The following is a 19,651-nucleotide window of genomic DNA, read 5'->3' on the forward strand; positions in this document are numbered from 1 at the left end:
AGATTTTTAAGTATCACCTACACTAAAAGATTGATATGGATAACCTCCCTCCCTCCATTGTTTGCTAGGAGATGTGCAGAAATGGGAGCTTACTACTTAGCAGGATGGCTAATTCCATTTTAGGACAGCCCTGTTGTTAGAAAATTGTTTCTTACATATTCAACCCATATAGCCCTGTGAAACTTATTCAGTGACTCTAATTTCACCCATTTGCAGTTCCACAGAGTATGCTAAATCCCAAATTTCCCTTTAAATTTTTGAAGCCAGTAATTACATCTTAGTCCATCCATCATCATCTTATCCCATGTTTCATGGTCCAAATTTTCCTTTCACCTGCTCTTATCTCCTTACTCTCAAGATTGTTCTCTCCTTAATACACTGCTATAGGTCTGTATTGTGATCAAAGTGGGATACCCGGAGCTGGACACTCCACTCCAGCTGCGGGCTGACTGGCAAGAATGAAGACAGAACCAGTCTTTCCCTTGCTCCGAACATTACATTTCTATCTACACACCTGAGGTTGGAACGATGTGATTTTGTAGTCACGGCATATTAGAACTCCAATTGCACTTAATAACAATTAAATCTTCTAAACAGCTACTGATTTGGAAAGGGAGGGGGTTGTTGATGATTGCAGCTTTTGAAGAAAGCAGACATATAAGTGATGATGAAGTTTTGTTCAGTGCAGCTCTGACCCCAAGGGAATATTTAACTTTGTGCTCCCCCTGCTTGACTCTCTCTCTACCCAGAGAAGTAGATAAGTTAAGGGGTGTGGGCAGAGGGGAGTAAGAAACAATATGAAGAGTAAAAGATGAGTTATAGCAGTTATTTGGCAAGTTTTGAAAGGAAGATAAAAATCTTTAAAGTATAGACCAGAGGAAAAGAATTAAAAATAATAGTAGGACGAAAGTATGACTATTAGGACAATGTTTTGCATATATCGTCTCTTGTTTGTTTTGTTCTGTTTTGTTTTGTTTTCATACATCTTTTCTCTTAAACTTTATAACTTAAAGGAGACTATGAACCCTATCTTTAATGGGTAGAAACTAAGGATTTGAGAGGTTAAAAGACTTGTCCAGTTCTAATCAACTAGTCGAGTATAGAGTCAAGATCTCTGCCCAGGTATATTTGATCCTAAAGTTCTAGAATTCTTTCGTGCTAAGACTTCTCCCTCGAAAGCCCTAGATGAAGCCTGGTGGTGTTGGGATGGAGCAGCAAAGCCCAGTGAGCTCTGCTTCTGAGATGGGCCGGTGGGGAGAGCTGGGTGAGGAGCAGCATATGGGGACCCGGGACAGTCACGACTAACTGCCCAATAAATTGGGCCCCCTTCGAGGCCTGCCAGAAAGAAAAAAAAAAAAAAAAATCTCTCTGCTCCCCAGTACAAATTAACTATGAAAACCAAAATCCTTATACGAGAACATGTTGCAGACCTCCTGTTAGGCTGCCATGAACTTCATTTCTACCTTTGAAATTTTTTTATGGCTACTTGTGATTTCCTCTGATCCTGAGGACACCTCTGCCCTGATGGAGAAAGAGTGAAACAGGCTTAGCTGGTATCCTTTTCCTGTGTACAGACTGGGGTTGGCCAGCTTAATTCACTTATGATTTTGATACTATCAATACAACCAATAGATATTAGTTATTGAACACTCACTGTGTGCCATGCACAATGCTAAGTGTTCTATCCACAACATCTCTTCCAATTATCAAAACTTGTATTTGGAAGTATTTTGTTATTTTAAACAGCTTTAACACAACAATAACAATTTAAAAACCAAAGGGGTGGGAGGAAACTTTTAGAGGTGAATTTCTGTAGCACCTTGACTGAAGTTAAGTATTATTATCTCCATTTCTATCGATAGGGAAACTACAAAGGCAACTTGCCCAGAATCCCAGAGTGACTAGGGAGTGGAGCCAAAATTCAAATACAAGGCTGTCTGAAGTCAAAGCCTAGTTAACCCAGTCCTTAAACTGAAGCCGCTCAGGCTTTGGAATGTGTTGTAATTTCCTAAGTCTTAAACACACATCTCAGTCCAGATTCTGATTAGTGGGTCTGTAGTGGGCCATGCACTCTCCATTCCAGTAATCACCACCAGATATATCTGAGCACCATATTTGCAAAGAAAGTTTTTTGAGACTGTAAGTAGTGCCCTTTCACAGTATGAATTCCTCCCCTCACCCCAAAATGTGAATACAGTGTCCTTGTAATCAGAAAATAGTGAAAAGCTGGCAGGAAGGGGATAGACCCATGTCTGAAGAGAGGAGAAGTGAGTGAGGTTGGAATGATGAAAGAGGATGAAACGGTCCATCCTGAAAATCCCGATCCTCAGTGATTTGCGGAAGTTTGATTTACACCATGAGTTCTAAGCATGGTGATCTTCCTTCGCTTTGTCTCCTGGCTTCCTGAGTTACTGGTTAGAATGTTCCCTAGACCGCAAACAACACAGCCACGAGAAGGAAGGAAAGCAGTGAGTGGGCAAGTGCTCGGTTTACAGATCGATTGCCTCTCCCCTCCTGCTCCTACCAGACCCCTGCGCCCGAGAGGAATGGACAGAACCATGCACAAAAGGGGCAAGAAAGCGAGCAGTTTCCGGAGGGATATGAAATGTATAACTTATGCATTGCCTGGAAATGCCATAAGAAATTAATATTTGTTACAGAAACAGTGGGGCTGCATTAATATTTTAATGGTGAATGAATATTTAATCCAAGACTTTGGATGGAAAGCAGACAAGACAACCATGGCAGGAACAGTTACAACCACCCGGTTAGAGATGTTAATGATTCATTGGCTCTGTCAGTAGTAATGTTGCCAAACAATGTAGCCGTTATATAATTCCTTTGAAATATTGGTAATTGACTCCTCAGAATCAAAATCAGAACTGTTGTTTATTCTTTGAGAGGCAGCGTGAGGCGTTGGACAGTGTGAGTCTGTGGAAGCACTTGGGTACCAAGTCTGCGGTTTACTGGCTGTTCCACTAGAAACAAGTTCATTTACCTCTTCCAGCCTTATCTTCAAGATGAGACTAGCCTCGCCTTCATGGAGTTGTTGGCAGCATCCGTTATTCACTCAACTGATGTTTCCTTTGTGGTTTCTCCTTATTTTTATAATATGGGAAAAGAAAAATTAAAGGTGACTAAAATGTCTCTTAAATTAGTTCCCGTAGCTATTTCTCAAAGGAAGAATGACATTTTTATTTTCCTCTTTCTTCTTGATAGTTGTACCTGTGATCATTTCCCTTCAGTGGAGATGACTATGACTAATTCGAAGAAAACTATTTATCTAATTAAAAATCCCATTCTAGGGGTGCCTGGGTGGCTCAGTGTGTTAAGCTGCTGCCTTTGGCTCAGGTCGTGATCTCAGGGTCCTGGGATCGAGCCCCGCATCGGGCTCTCTGCTCAGCGGGGAGTCTGCTTCCCTTCCTCTCTCTCTGCCTGCCTCTCTGCCTACTGGTGATCTCTCTCTCTGTCAAATAAATAAATAAATAAAATCTTTAAAAAAAAAAAATCCCGTTCTATCCCTGAACCTTAAAAGGCCTTGGGATGCTTGGGGGGCTCAGTCAGTGAAGTGTCTGCCTTCGGCTCAGGTCATGATCCCAGGGTCCCGGGACCGAGGCCCACATTGGGCTCCTTGCTTAATGTGGAGCCTGGTTTTCCCTTTGCCTGCCACGCCCCCTTCTTGTTCTCTCTCTCTCTCTCTCTGACAAATAAATAAATAAAAATTTAAAAAAAATACATTGATGGTATGTTTAAATGCAGTAAGTTGTCTCCATATGGCCCCGCCGTTAATGGTCCCGTTTATAATATAATTGCAATAAATCAACAAGCTTCTCCTAGCAGGTAGTTCTTTTTTCTCAAGGGCTAGAATATAGTCTTGTAGTGCATGGTCCCTCTCATCCCTCCTCTGTGGTCCCACGACGCTTTGTTAGCTTCTTTATCCCACCTCTTAGAACTTCCTATATTTAAATAGCTACACACACGGGCTTTAGAATCCAGTTAAGGGTAACTTAGATAATAGTCTCCGCTTGGCCTGTTACTAATAGCATAGTCTAGAGCAAAGCCATCAACCAACCTCTAGGCCAGGGGCTCCTCATTTGCAAAATTGAGACAATAGCATTTACCTCGTTCAATTACAAGGATCTGTGGAATATGTATAGAAACTGGAATATTTTGGACCACTCCCATTTTTTTAGATGAGGAAACTGATATCTGAAAATCGAGTTACTTACTCAAAGTCATTCCGTGAGGACTAAAACCATGTCTTCAAATGAAGTCTTCTCTTTTTTTATTAAGATTTTATTTATTTATTTATTCTAGAGAGAGCACAGGGAGGAGGGGCAGAGAGAGAGAAAGTCTCCAGCACAATGCACGCTGACTGAGGAGCCAGCGTGGGGCTTGATCTGAGGACCCTGAGATCATAACCTGAGCCAAGACCAAGAGTTGGAAGCTTAACTGATTATACTGCCCAGACGCCCCCAAGTGAAGTTTTCTTGAATCCAAACTGTGTGTAATAAACCTCTGTAATCTGCTAAGACATATTTTTAAAGATTTTATTTATTTATTTGACAGACAGAGATCACAAGTAGGCAGAGAGGCAGGCAGAGAGAGAGAGGAGGAAGCAGGCTCCCCACTGAGCAGAGACCCTGATGTGGGCCTCGATCCCGGGACCCTGGGACCATGACCCGAGCCGAAGACAGAGGCTTTAACCCACTGAGGCTTTAACCCACTGAGCCACCCAGGCATTCACTAAGGACATTGCAAAAACAAAATCCCAGTGACTCTACAGAGGAACTTCTGGAACTCTTAGCAATCTTGCTGGATACAAAGTCAACAGAAAAGAAAAATCTATTTCTGTATTCTAACAATGAATAATTACAAACCCAAATTCAAAACACAATACTAAGGACCCCTGAATAGCTCAGTTGGTTAGGTGTCTGCCTTCAGATCAGGTCATGATCCCAAGGTTCTGCCCTGCTCGGCAATGAGCCTGCTTCTCCCTCTCCCTCTGCTCTTTCCCCTGCTTGAGCTCCCGCGCTCTTTCTCTCCCTCTCTCTGTCCAAATAAATAATATCTTTTAAAAAATTTTTAAATCTAAAAACACAATACTGAAAAACTTGATGTTTTAGGTTAGGTATAAATCTAACAAAATATGTACAGGATCTCTATTAGAAGCTGAAAACTAAAAAACACTTGTAAAAATTTTTGAAGAAAATTTGAAGACGGTAGTAAGGAATGCCTTCAATAGAGAAACACGCTATGATCATGTATTGGAAAACTTGACAAAGTAAAAATGTCAGTTCTTCCCAAACTGATCTATAGATTTAATGTAATTCCTATCCAATCAAAGGAGAATTTTTTTAGATATGGACAAGCTATAACCGAAAATTTACATGAAAAAACAAAAGAGGAATGCCTGGGTGGCTCAGTGGGTTAAAGCCTCAGCCATTGGCTTGGGTCATGGTCCCGGGGTCCTGGGATCGAGCCCCACATCAGGCTCTCTGCTCAGCAGGGAGCCTGCTTCCCCCTCTCTCTGCCTGCCTTTCTGCCTACTTGTGATCTCTGTCTGTCAAATAAATAATTTTTTAAAAAGAAAAAAAAAAAGAAAGACAAAAGACCTAGAATACCTAAAATCATCTTGAATAAAAGGAGTAAAACTGGAGAAATAACACTACTTGATTTTAAAACTAACTTAAGGATAGCTCTATTTTTAACTTCTTGAGGAACCTCCATACCGTTTTCCAGAGTGGCTGCATCCACTTGCATTCCCACCAACAGTGTAGTAGGGTTCCCCTTTCTATGGAAAGAGCCAAGATGTCCATCGGCAGATGAATGGATAAAGAACGTGTGGTCCATATATACAATGGAGTATTACTCAGCCATCAGAAAGGATGAAAACCCACCATCTACACTGATGTGGATGGAACTGGAGGGGATTATGCTGAGTGAAATATGTCAGTCAGAGAAAGACAATTATCATATGGTTTCACTCATATTTGGAATATAAGAAACAAGGCATAGGAATGTAGGGGAAGGGAGGGAAAACTGAATGGGAAGTCATCAGAGAGGGAGAAAAACCATGAAAGCCTCTTAACTCTAGGAAACAAACTGAGGGTTGCTGGAGGGGAGGTGGGTGAGGGCAGGGATGGGACAACTGGGTGATAGGCACTAACTGATGTGACGAGCACTGGGTGTTATATGCAGCTGATGGAATCTTGATCACTACATCTGAAATTGATAATGTACTAGAAGTTGGCTAATTGAATTTAAATATTAAAAAATAAATCTAACTTTATAGTTACCATAAGCTTTGCAGTATAGCACTGGTGGAGGGATAGGCACCTAGATCAATGGAACAGAATGAAGAAACTAGAAACAGAGCCACACAAATATGCTCAACTCATCCTAAACGAACATGCAAAAGCAATTCAATAGAGAAAAGATATATTTTTCAACAAATGGTTTGGGGACAATTTGGGCATCCACAGACAAAAATAAATAAACCGCACTTCACATCTTACACACGAATCAACTCAAAATGGATTATAGCCTCTAAAGATAATAATGCAGGTGACCACAAAACTCTTAATAGAATCCATAAAAGATCTTTGTGACGTAGAGCCAAGTGAAGGATTCTTAGGTATGATTCCAAAAGCACAATCCATAAAAGAACAAACAAATGTTAAATTAGACTTCAGAATAGTTTAAACAGTTTACTCTGTTAAAGACACTGTTAAGAGAATAAAGAGGCAAGCCATAGACTAGTAGAAAAGATCTGTAAATCACTTATTGGACAAAGAAATTGTACCCAGAATATATAAAGAATGGTCTAAACGGAACAGTGAGAAAGCAAGCAGTCCTCTTAGAAAACGGCTAAAGACTTGGACAGTTATTTCACCAAATAGGATATCTCAAAGACAAATAAGCACAGACGAAATTGTTCAACACCGTTTGCCGTGAGAGAAATACAAATTAAAAATACAATGAGATGCCACTTCACACTTATGAAAATGGCCACAAAGTCTGGTACTACCAAGTGCTGATGTGGTTGCAAAGCAAGGGGACATCTCATTTATAGCCGGTGAGAATCTAGAATTTTAAGTCACGCTGGAAAACAGCTTCGCAGTTTCTTACAAAGTTAAACATAAACTTACCTTGTGACCCAGGAGTGGCCCTCCTGGGTATTTGCCCCAGAGAGATGTCTCCTTATGACACAAAAGCCTGCGTATGAATGGTCGCAGCACCTTTGCAATTTCAAACCACTGGAAACAACCCGGATGTCCTCCAACAGAATGGAGAAACAAGCTATCATACATGGACACAGTGGAAAAGTAGTCAGCAATGAGTGGGGAACACACATTGATACAGCCAGCAACTTGGATGAATCTTGAAGACATTAGGCTGAATTTTTTTAAAAAGTATCCTAAAATACTGTACATTGTATGATTCCATTTCTATACCATTCTCGAAGTGACATAATAATATTGATGGACGGCAAGTCAATGGTTGCTGGGTCAGTGTGGGGGGAAGCATATGCCTGCTAAGAAGTAGAATGGGGGGTGTTGGAACAGTTCTGTATCTTGAGCGTGGTATATATACATTTATATATATAAAATATATGTATACCACATATATATGTATATGTTTTATATATATGTATATAATATATACATATGATAAAAATCTCATGAAACTATATGCTTCAAGAAGTACATATAAAACCTGATGAAATGTGAAGAAGGTCAGTAGTTTGGGAGTGCTGGGCCAACATCAAGTTCCTGGGCTTTTTTTTTTTAAATATACTATGGTTATATAACATGCTATCATTGAGAGAAACTGGGTGAATGGTGTATCAGAACTCTCTGTACTATTTCTGGAACTCTGAAATTATAAGAATAAAGGCAAAATCGAATATCTTTACTCATTGTCATTTTAAGTCCAATTGATTTTTCTTACATCCCTGGCCCATGAGACCGTGAGCTACTGTCCTTCTGAATGTCTCAGCAGTTTTCCCACCCTTTGCCAAATTGTCATAGAGAAGGTTTTTGTCTTTTTTTTAATATTTTATTTATTTATTTGACAGACAGAGATCACAAGTAGGCAGAGAGGCAGGCAGAGAAAGAGAGAGGAGGAAGCAGGCTCCCCGCTGAGCAGAGAGCCCGATGTAGGGCTAGATCCCAGGACCCTGGCATCATGACCCGAGCCGAAGGCAGAGGCTCTAACCCACTGAGCCACCCAGGCACCCCGAGAAGGTTTTAAACAACAACAAAAACATGTTACTTTAGATTAAAATTCACTAGTAGCTAAGCTAAGAGCAAGAACAGTGCCTTATAACAATGGTGGCTCCTCTTCTTTGGTAAATCTTCACTGAATGTCTATTCCATGCCTCATGCTACAGTAGAGAGTGTACAGAGGAGAGTGAAGGGAGACAGGAGGTTATCCAGATGAAGAACCAAGAAAGTGTGATAAGAAAGAGCACATATTACCATAATACAAAGCAGGCAGTAATTTTTGGCCAAGAGAAAAATATATTGCAAAGCAGAGATAGAGTAGTAGCAAAGCAACTTTTAGTTCATATGTTGGGGTTCTGTGTAAGATTTCATTGGAAGAAGAAACAATGTGTCCACTGATAAGAAACGGGAACAAAGGGGGTGGGGCAAAACCTACTATGATGTCAATGAACTGTAATCAGACTTCCTTGAAGAATGCATGACCTATCTGCAGGAGAGAGGGCTTGGTGGATAGCTGCAAGACAGAGAAAAAGCCCACAGCCTGCACTCAGCATTAAGAGCTGCAGTTCTGTTTGAAAGTCTCTGCTTTGTCAAGGAGGGGAAGCAACCCTATGATTCCCTGCTAGGGGCTAAACAAAATTCCTTGCGTATCTAATTTCATTTACTCCCCACAAAAACCCTAGGTGGTGGGAACTGAATGAGCAATGGCAGAAGTAACCTCTCCTTGTCTCGAGCAACAGACTGTTGCTCAGTCTGTTGACTACAGGCGCGGAGGCCTCTGTAGGTCCCCCACCAGCCGTCGATATCGATTCTTTGCCTAGATACCTCTGCTGCACCTGAGAATCCCCTCCCTCATATTTTCGTACCTGAACTACTCACGCAGTCGCCAAAGTCCAAGTCAGGAGCCCCCGATCAGCCAGTTCCAGGTGTGGTCTTCCAGACCAGGATACCCAGTGGGATACGTATCCCCACCCTCACCCAGGTTTTACTACTTTCCTTCCGGACTGACGGTGAAGTCCCCAAATTGGGAACAAGTCCATATCCACGGCAGACCAAATGGCAATTACTTACTGTAGGTACTGTCATACCAGTTTGATAATGAAAGCATCAAGGCTCAGAGAAGTATGAATTAGCCTAAGACTGCATAGCTGTTTTTTTAACCCTTATTGAGGTATGATTGACATGTAAAAAGCTGTACATGTTTAATGTATACAACTCGATGAGTCTGGGACTTAAGTATGCATCAGGGAAACTATCAGCACCCTCAGACCCATAAACCATAACCATCACCTCCCAGAGTTTCCTCTTGCTCTTATTATTATGATGATGATTATTTGTGGTAAGGATGTTTAACATTAACACCTGCCTTCTTAGAAATGTTAAATATCTATTACAGTATTGTTAGCTATAGGCCCTATGCTGACTAGTAAATCTCCGAAATTTATTTCTTATGTAGCTGAATTTCCGTACTCTTTGACCATTACTTTTGCATCCCCCTCCCCACCCCGCACCCCTCGCTAGTCTCTGGCAAGCACCATTGTACTCACCTCGAATGTGAGGTTGGCTGTTTTAGATCCCACATGTCAGGGAGAGCATGCAGATGTGTCTTCTCGTGTCTGACTCGTTTCACGCAGCATAATGTCCTCCAGGTTCGTCTGGGTTATCCCAATTGGCAGGATTTCCATCTTTTTTAAGCCTGCATCATACTCTGTTTTATATGTGTGTATATGTACACACACACACACACACACACACACACACACACACACACACACATTTTCTTTATTCATTCATCAGTGTTAGACACTGGATTGCATCCACATTTGGCTATTGTGAATAATACTGTTGTGAATATGAGTGTGCAGATATCTGTATCTGTCCAGGTCCCTGCCTGTGGTCTTGGGGATATATACCCAGCAGTAGAAGTACTGAATCATATAATAATTTGATTTTTCATATTTTAAGGAATGACCATACCATTTTCCATAGTGACTGCCTCATTTTTACATTCCCACCAACAGGACCCAAGGGGCCCAATTTCTCCACCTCCTCAACACTTGTTCGTTTCTGTTTTGTTTTGTTTTTGGTAGTAACCATCCCAACAAGCAAGAGATGAGTTCCCTAGGAAAACTTTCAGCGCATGTTCAAAATGGCTCCCAGACTTCCACACTGGTAATTCGTTTTACTGGTTTCCCTCTCTTTCTTATGCTCTCCTTTCCTCTGTTGTTTCCTCAGCTAACCTCTCAAATAAACTACTCACACCTCAAACTCGTGCCTGAGGGTCTGCTTCTGGGGAGCTTGAACCAAGACAAATCCTTAAGATTAGTCCTTATCCCTATAGAATTTATTGACATCACCTACCTAGAAAAGTCACGCTAGATCGATCTGCTTCTCAGTCTTAGTTTTCCAGATTTATCTGTCCACACAAGCATCATGCAGACAGTAGTATCCTAAACACGAATCAGGTCCATGAGCAGAATCCACACTCCTAAAGAAATACAGGATTCATTCAGCCTATGCCATGGATATCTTTCTGTCTTTGGTATACTCAGAACTTTTAAAACTTGACAACCTCAGAGGTACGTGGGTGTCATGGATCTACAGAGTCCTTGTTTTAGGAACCATGTTCCATGGATCCCCAGTGTTCTGGGGACTCTGCACATGTTTACTATGTACAATATAATAAATTGGTTCTACACCAAATATTAATATTTTTCAAATGGTCTAACTTGGGTTGCCAAGGTCCTTGTTTTTGGTACAGAATTCTGGTCACAATTTCTACAGTGATCTCTTTTAATTAAAAATTATGCAGACTCTCCAAGGCAAGTTTTTTTTTTTTTTTACTGTTGTTATAGACATCCACATATCTTTGTCTATCAAGACTTTATCAGTGCCATCAAATCATAACTGCAGAGTTTTAAACATTTTTATATGAATCAAAACGGTGAAAATATTTAACCATTTCCAGGAAAAAAATACATTGCTGTCTTTTTTTCCTATTTATATGCTGGGGGTTCTAGTACAGTTTGATTAAGCATACACTAACAATCAGTTAAGGTTTCCATAGTCCTGAAAGTTTATAAACCATAGATCTAGGTCAAGCTCTCATCCAACTCCTAATTTCCCTCCACAGCATCTTGACATGCGTGCTTAAGCATGATGAGTTAAAGCTTCTACCTCCTGAGAAAGTCTGCTCTATTTCAGGGTCTTTGTAATTGCCATGAAGATTCATGGTTTTCCCTTATTTTTTTTTTAATACTTTATTTATTTATTTGACACACAGAGAGAGAGAGATCACAAGTAGGGAGAGAAGGAGAAGCAGGCTCCCTGCTGAGCAGAGACCCTGATGCGGGGCTCGATCCCAGGACCCTGAGATCATGACCTGAGCTGAAGGCAGAGGTTTAACCAACTCTGAGCCACCCAGGGCCCCCATGGTTTTCCCTGATTGAGCTGAAATCTGCCTCCCTGAAATTTCTACCCTTCCATCTAACAGAAATGAGCTTCTAGACCTTGGTGGAGTTACCTAGTCTTCTCACACAAGCAGGCAAGACCCTTGCAAGCATCTGAACTCCTGAATCTTTTGGCACCCAGCAAGGACAGGGTCCCCCTTCTTCGCCATTGGCTGGCAACAAGCCTTCCTTCTCCAGCCCATCTGTAACATATAGGAAAGTGACGGCAAAGATATGGATTTCGCCAAACTTAATCAGAGCCTTAAGTGAATCAACAAGGGCAGGGGTAGGAGGGGAGGTAGGGGTGCAGAGAAGGGGTGGGCAACTTTCCAGCCCCACAACATATGGCAATAGTTTCATTGAAAGCTCAAAACAGTATTTATTTCATGCAGTGACATTGCCTCAAGAAAGCACGCAGACCAAATTTCTAATACATGAATCCTAAATCCAATTTTTCAGATCTCCTCCTCTTCCTCTGATTTTCCTTCCCCCCTGCCCCCAATTCAGTGCTAGTCCCTCCTCCTTATTTTTTGAAGACTCCCTGTTCTCCTTGAAAGCTGGGGCAGTATGAATGGAATGTTTTGATTTACTACAGCCCCCAACCCGAATTCTACTTTCCCGAATCAATTAATTTCTGCACATTCTGACAACTGAGGGATAGGAGCAAGGGCTGAGGTGGGCAACGGTTGGGTGGTGAGAGGTTAGGGTATAGTAGGGGGGTGAGGCCAGTGGGAGATCAGAGCTCCCTGGAGGGGGTTGGCCAGGGGAAGATAAATTACCCTTGTGCTTGGTGTTGAGAGAAAAGGGCTGGGGGAGAGCTTGGGATATGAGATGAGCGTTGGGGGCAGGGGGATTGGCCGTCAATCAGAGGGCATGAAAAAATAGAAGAAAAAGGCAACTTCCTTCCAAGAAGAGAGGGAACTGGGGAATTAGAAGGCCTCCAGCACCTACAGCCCTGGGTTGCCTGGGGCCATCATTATGCTCTGTTGCCTGCCTATTTACTCTTGCAGCTGTATCCATCCGAGATGGGCAGTGGTATTTCTCTAGAACAAATATTTAAGAATTCTGGAGGGAAAAAATGGGAAGAGGAGCCTTTCCTTTTCATCTTCCTTTGTTTCTTTCTCTATTTTAATCTCTTTTATTTTTCCTCCTTCCTTCTTTCTTCCCTTTCACCAATTCTCCCATTCTTCCTGCCTCTTCCCCTCCTTCTTTTCCTCCTTCCTTCTCTCCCTTCCCTCCACAATCCCCCTCCCACCCTCTCTTCCTGGATTCCTTCTTTCTTCCTCCGACCTTGCTTTTTCTATTATCTCTATCTTGATTGCTCAGCCATTCATTCTTCCAAGATGCACTAAACAGATATTCTGTGTGAGACTCTATGTTAATTATGATAAGAAAGACCAGACTTCTAAGATAGGATGCAATTCAATTGAAAAGACATTGACTCATCAAGCTTTGTGCTAGATGCTGCACATACTGGTTCTACAAAGAGGAACACAGCCCTTACTGTGACCTCAAGAAATGCATTGCTATGGAGAGAGAGGCAGACATATCATTACTCATCTGTTTATTCATTGAATCCCTATGTGAGGTGCTAGAACTATTGACTGTTTTTAAATCTGTAGTATGTAGGACTATGCCTGGCCTCTGGCTGATGTGCAGTAAATATTCATTGATGAAAGCAACTACATTTATTAGAACACCTGTGATTTGTCAGATATTTTGCATGCTTTGCTGTTAATCCGTTCTCCAACCTCATAACAAAGTTATGGCTATTCCTATTTTATAGAGAGAAACCAAAGTAGAAGGATTAGGATGCATAGGCGGCTTAGTTGGTTAAGCGTCTGACTCTTAATTTTGGCTCAGGTCGCAATCTCAGGGTTGTGAGATCGAGCCCCACTTTGGGCTCTGTGCTGGGCATGGAGTCTGCTTAAGCTTTTCTCTCTCCCTCTTTCTGCCCTTCCCCTCCTCCCTCTTCATCTCTCTTTCTCTCTCTTTCTCTCTCCCTATCTCTCCCTCTTGCCTCCCTTCTTTCTCTCTCTGGAAGTATTAGACAATTTACCAATGTTAAACACCACTTAGAGGTAAAATTGAGTTGCTTATTTAGGTCTGCCTGATGCTAGTGCAGAGTATTTTCCTGTTCTTCTGTGCTACTATTTGCAAAAATAGGTGAATAAAATACCACTAGGCATTTTTCAAGTTGATGAGATTAAAACCTTCCTAATTCCAGAAAGAAATCTTATCCTAACTGGTAGAAAATCTAGCTTGTATCATATTTTGCAATGTATGACCCAACACAGACAAATATGTAAATAAAGCTGGCATGTTCCATGCTCTACCAGCCTGAGGACTCCATAGCACAAACATCCAAATTTTGTTCCAAATGCCCACCTGCATGATTGTAGAACCTCAGCACCATCCCCTTCAAGTCTCTTTCCAATTATTTTTGGTACCAGCATATGCTTGGTAATAAGTTTACTCTTGTCCTTCCATCCTGGTGTCTTAGTGAGTTCTGCTCAAAATTACTTGGGACAGTTGCTCCCCATTGACATGGTACTCGGGACCCTGAAGGGAATAATGTGCTTCTGCTGAGGGTGCTTCATCCCAGGGTCCCTGAGAAGCACACTGCCAAAGATTTATGTATATTCCTACCACACGCCCAAAGTAGAGCATCAAGAAGCCTCTGCTCATGGCGTAACTGACTCACCCATGTTTCCACCACCATTTCAACAAGGAATAGAGAGCTTCTTGAGTTGCCAAACCTTGCTGCTATTTCTACAATGTCCATTGCATCAGAGCCAAGCCATGTTCTGTCAGCAGTGAGAATGCTCCAATCCTCAACTCCACGTGACTTTCTCACCGGAGCCTGAAGTTCGCTTATATACAATCGATTGCCAGCAAAAGCTTTCACTCCTCCCTGAACCCATATCCTTTGATAGTAAGCCCACTGACTCTGGGCATAGGCTGTGTGACTGACTGTCCAATGAGATACTAACAAACAATGTAAGCAGAAGCTTGGAAAAGTCCTTGCAAGTGCATGCCTGGGCTTGCAGACTGCTGGAGGGTGAGACATGTGAGGCAGAGGTAGCTGGCCCAGCTAAGACCAGTGTAGATTTTCCAGCACTCAAGTGATCACCTGAATCCCAGGAAGACTGGAAGAACTGCCTGGTCAAGATCAGTTCAGTTCAGCAGAACTGTCTGATCATCTTACAGACTTGTGAAACATGGCATATTGTTGTTTAAAGCACTACTTTTTGGTGGGGGGGGTAGTTTTTGTTATACAGCTGTAGCTAACTGACCTATTTATTGTGAGTAAGTCTCACAAATGATCTCATGAAAAGAGATTGTTTAGTCCTTGCCAACCAACATTTCTCTCCAAAGGGTCAGAATCCATCTGAGAAAGAACCATCATTTTCTACTTTCCATTCCCTATGTTCCTCCTTCCTCTCCACCTTCTCCCTCAGAGAGCAACGTACAAAACTAATCTGTGGGGCTATCGGGAAGCAGAGGACCTCTTACCCATTCTACTCTTCTGTTTTAACACCTCTGCCTTCTTCCTGTCCCCTCTTTCTGTATTCACCAGGATGCTGACCTGCTCCCTCCTCCTTCACTAAGACAAAAAGCTAAACAGAAGGGCTCTCATATAAATTACCTCATGCAAATAGGTGCCTCTGGGTTTACCAAATCTATTGCTTCATTAGGCATACATAGAGAAGGCTATATTCCCTTTAGACTAAGCCAAGATCTCACTACAGAGAAAAGAAATGTATGTAAATGTAATTGATACATACTAGAATATCACACACATGCACGCACATGGATATGTGACTTGCATGAATTACACACCGAGATTAAATCAATAAGAATAAGTAAAATAGATTGTGAAGAATAAAGTCAGAGAAGATTGCATTATGTAATAATACATTGTTACCACTAAGAGCAGATGTCATTACTATTTTGGCCTCTATCATACATTAGCATCACACATAACATCTCTTAATTATAGCAGATTAAATTAGCAGGACATGAATTAAAAATGGTTTTGTGCCGGCATCCTGCCTTCTGATTTTGCCAAGCACACGTGATGAGTCTTGACCTTTCAGACACCCACTGTTGGTAGCAGGTAGCAGACCCGCCCCAGCTTTGCTAGGTCATCTTGGTGGCATCAGAGTAAATCAGTCCTGTGCTTGCTGGCATATTTCTAGGAAGCTCTTTCTTATCTTCCTGACGCCTACAGACAGGCCCTTTTTTCCTTTGATCCGTACTTTCATTTTACCTATTACAACTCTCAACATCAAAAACAGCCTATCTTCTTTCTGTCAGCAAAAAAAAACAAAAACAAAAAAAAAACAAAAAAAAAAACAACAAAAAAAACCAGGTCTCTGCATTTCATGAGCAATGCGTTTCTTATGAAATACTTGACAAGGACTAACTCTGAGCATGTGAGTGCAGTGAAAGAGTCGTGAGCTACGTAGGGGCCAAGAGATATAGGTCATAATCACAGCTTTGCCCCCGGCTTACTTGGTGAACTTGGACTCCAAGCTGGATTTTAGTCTTCCTGTCTTATTGTCTCCGAAATGGAGAGTTGTATTAAATCATCTTCAGTATTCTAGCTTCAGAAACTAACTGGATTGGTCCTGAAGTTCTCAAATTGTGCTATAAGATGAAGCTACAAGCTTGAGAGACTAGACCTTGAACTCTACCCTTGGACTCCTGAGGCACCGTGATCTTTTGCCTGGACCACTGCAAGAGATTCCCATTTGGTCTTCCTGTTTCCACTCTTGTGTTACTGTAATTCACTCCCCAGATAGAAGCTAGAGTGAGATCTATGAACAAGTCCCTTCCTTGCATCAGTGCTCCAGTTACTTTCCATGGAATTTAGAATAGAATTCAAACACCTACAAGGTGTGACCTGGCCTGCTTCTGCATCATCTCCCACCTCTCCCACCACTCCCACTATGGGCAGGGAAATAGGAGCTTCAGTCTTTCAACCACAAGGACCTAAATTTTTCCAGCATATTGAATGAGACTGGAAGTGGACCCTTACATGACAGACCCAAAAAAAAAAAAGGATCACAGCCCTGTTAATCCCTGGATTTCATCATTGGGAGACCTTAAGCAGAGCCCACTGGGCTTTGTCTGAGACCTGCCAGGCCAAACTGCACTTCTGATTTACAGAACTGTGGGATAATACATTGTGCTTTTTGAAGGCATGAAGGGAGTAATAATTTTTTATAGCAGCAACAGAAAACTAATATGATAAGTGGCAGAACCCCATCTGGGAAGACTCCATGAAAACATCTATTCCCCCAGTCTTCTACCATTTCTTATACCTGGTTTTCCTCTCTTAAAGTCCTTTATCCTTCTCCCAACTAATATAAATACTAAGACTCCAATTACTCCCAGCTTCTGGGTGAAGTCTTAATTGATAGTACTAAGCTGCCATTAGACATAGAGCCATCAAACTTAGGTTCTAGATGTGTCATGCTGATTTCCCCTGGAGTCTGCACTTGAAGAAGGTACAGACAGAGTTTGGAAGCAAGCCCAGTACAGAAAAGAGTCTGAGAATGATGAAACAAGGAACTGGGTGGGTGTTGGTCCTTTTTAGCTAGGGAGAGGGGAACTCAGGGGAGACAAATGTGTGCAGGGTTCTCAGAGGGGTGAGGAAACAGACATCGTTTAGTGCCAGAGAAGTTACATGATGAGTAAATATTCTAGACAGTTTAGTGCTCAAGAGGAAAAAAAGAAAAAACAGCTTCCCAAAAAAAAGGGTTTCAGGACTGCCTTAGGAAGTGCTTATACTGAGGATGTTGTGTTAGGGGGAGCTCAGCCAAATTGGCAGAAACTGGAGCAGCTCAGAAACGCTGGTCCGACATTTATCAATGAGTAAACCAAGGCCCAGGGAGAAAGACTTGTCATATGACCTTTAATCCTTTGCCACTCTGAAATTTTGTTTAAATTATTCTTGCTTTATGGAATTATGAAATGGGAAGACTTGCCCCCTTTATCTCTGCTGCAGACTCTGGCTCGTGGTACCTTTGCTGTGACCTACTCCTGCTGCTCATTTGCTGAAAGGAAAACATTATGGGAATTCCAAGTTCTTGCCTTATATTTCCTTTTGTACTGTGTCCAAATCCTGCTTTACCTACTGAGAGACATTCAGACTTTCCTTCCTTCATTCATTTGAAAACCATTAGTTCCTTCCATACTAAATACAAGTACTGTAGAAATGAATAAGATAAAATCCCCAGTGTCTGGTAGCTTATAGGGAAGTGGTATGGGAAGAGACCATATAGCATTTTGTATCATAAGTGTTGGAGTGAGGAGCTCTCTAAGGTGAAAGTGGAAGAAACAGAAAGTGCAGAGCCTGAGGCATCAAGGGTAGAGCATGTTCCAAGTACAGTTTGATTGTTACACAGGGAGCTTGGGGATGGACAGACTGACAGCAGGTGAGTCTGGGAAGGTTCGTGGAGACCACGCAAGCCATGTTCAGGTACTTGTAGTTTATACCGAGGCTCATGTAGAAAAGATGTGGTTATATATATATATATACATATATATATATATACATATATATATATATATATATATATATATATATAAAGACTTCTGGCACAAATGAGGACACCAATTTCCCATAATCCCCTTAACAACATCCAATTTCGTGTTGTGCCAAAAATTATTCTCCTTATTACAATAGATTCAGTGGGTTCCTCTTTTGGCTTCATAAGGTAAGCTACTAATCCTCGCTTTCAAAGGATACATGTCAGCAGTGATTAAAAAACACTTCTGTAATATTTGCACATCCATATTTGTAGCAGCAGTGTTCACAATAGGCCCAAACTGGAAGCAGCCCAAGTATCCATCCACAGAGGAATGGATAAACAAAACAGGATATAAACATACAATGGAATATTATTCAGCTTTTAAAAAGGAAATCCTGGTACATGATGTAACATGGATGAACCTTGAAGATATTATGCTAAGTGAAATAAGTCAGGCACAAAGGGACAAATATAGTAAGGTTCCATTTATAGGAGCTAGCTAGAGTCGTCAAATGCATAGATACAGAAAGGAAAATGGTGGTTGCCAGAGGTTGGGGGAGGGAGAAATGGAGAGCTATTGTTTACTAGATACGGAGTTTTAATTCAGGAAGATAAAAAAGTTCCGGAGATGGTTGGTGCTGATGGTCACACAACAGTGTGAATATACTTCATGCCACAGGATTGTATACTTGAAAACAATTAAAATGGCCAATGTGGTGTTATGCATATTTTACCATATTAAAAACCAATTCGTGGGCACCTGGGTGGCTCAGTCGATGAGGCGTCCAACTCCTGATTTCAGCTCAGGTCATGATCTCCGGGTCATGAGGTCAAGCCCTGTTCCCCTCAGGCTCCGTGGCACTCAGCAGGGACTCAGCCTGAGATTCTCTCTCTCCCTCTGTCCCTCCCCCTGCTCACGTGCTCTCTCCCTCTCTAAAATAAAGAAATATGTCTTTTTTTAAAAATCGATTCAGTGAAATGAAGTAAGAGGCAAAATTCATATCCAGTGCAAACAGAGTCCTGAGGAAGTGTTCTACACCATCCAGCCTGTGGTTGATTCTGAGGCGCTGCCTTCATTCCATCTTCCTCTGGATTCCTTCTCAGATGCATGCCTTTCCTTAAATGGGATAGACTCATCCTCTTCTGGCCCATATAAAATGGAGACCAGTTCTACTGCTCATCAAACCCAAAATGACAAGGGGGTTTATGAGATCATTCCATCCATCCCACATCTTTATTTGTACCAGGAGACAAACTCAGGCCAACTCTTGTCCATTTTCTGCTGAATCAGGGAAATTGCATCCCTCTTATGGTATATGATCACACGGTTAGAGCCTCAGGTAGTGGGACAGCCTGCCAGAAGTCTCTTTGTCTCTTGCCTTCTCTCTCATATTTGGCATTGTGACCAGGAGCTCAGGCATTTTCAGAGAGA

Source organism: Enhydra lutris, unplaced genomic scaffold (assembly GCF_002288905.1).
Source record: "Enhydra lutris kenyoni isolate GAN:26980312 unplaced genomic scaffold, ASM228890v2 scaffoldscaffold13, whole genome shotgun sequence".
Lineage (NCBI taxonomy): Eukaryota > Metazoa > Chordata > Mammalia > Carnivora > Mustelidae > Enhydra > Enhydra lutris.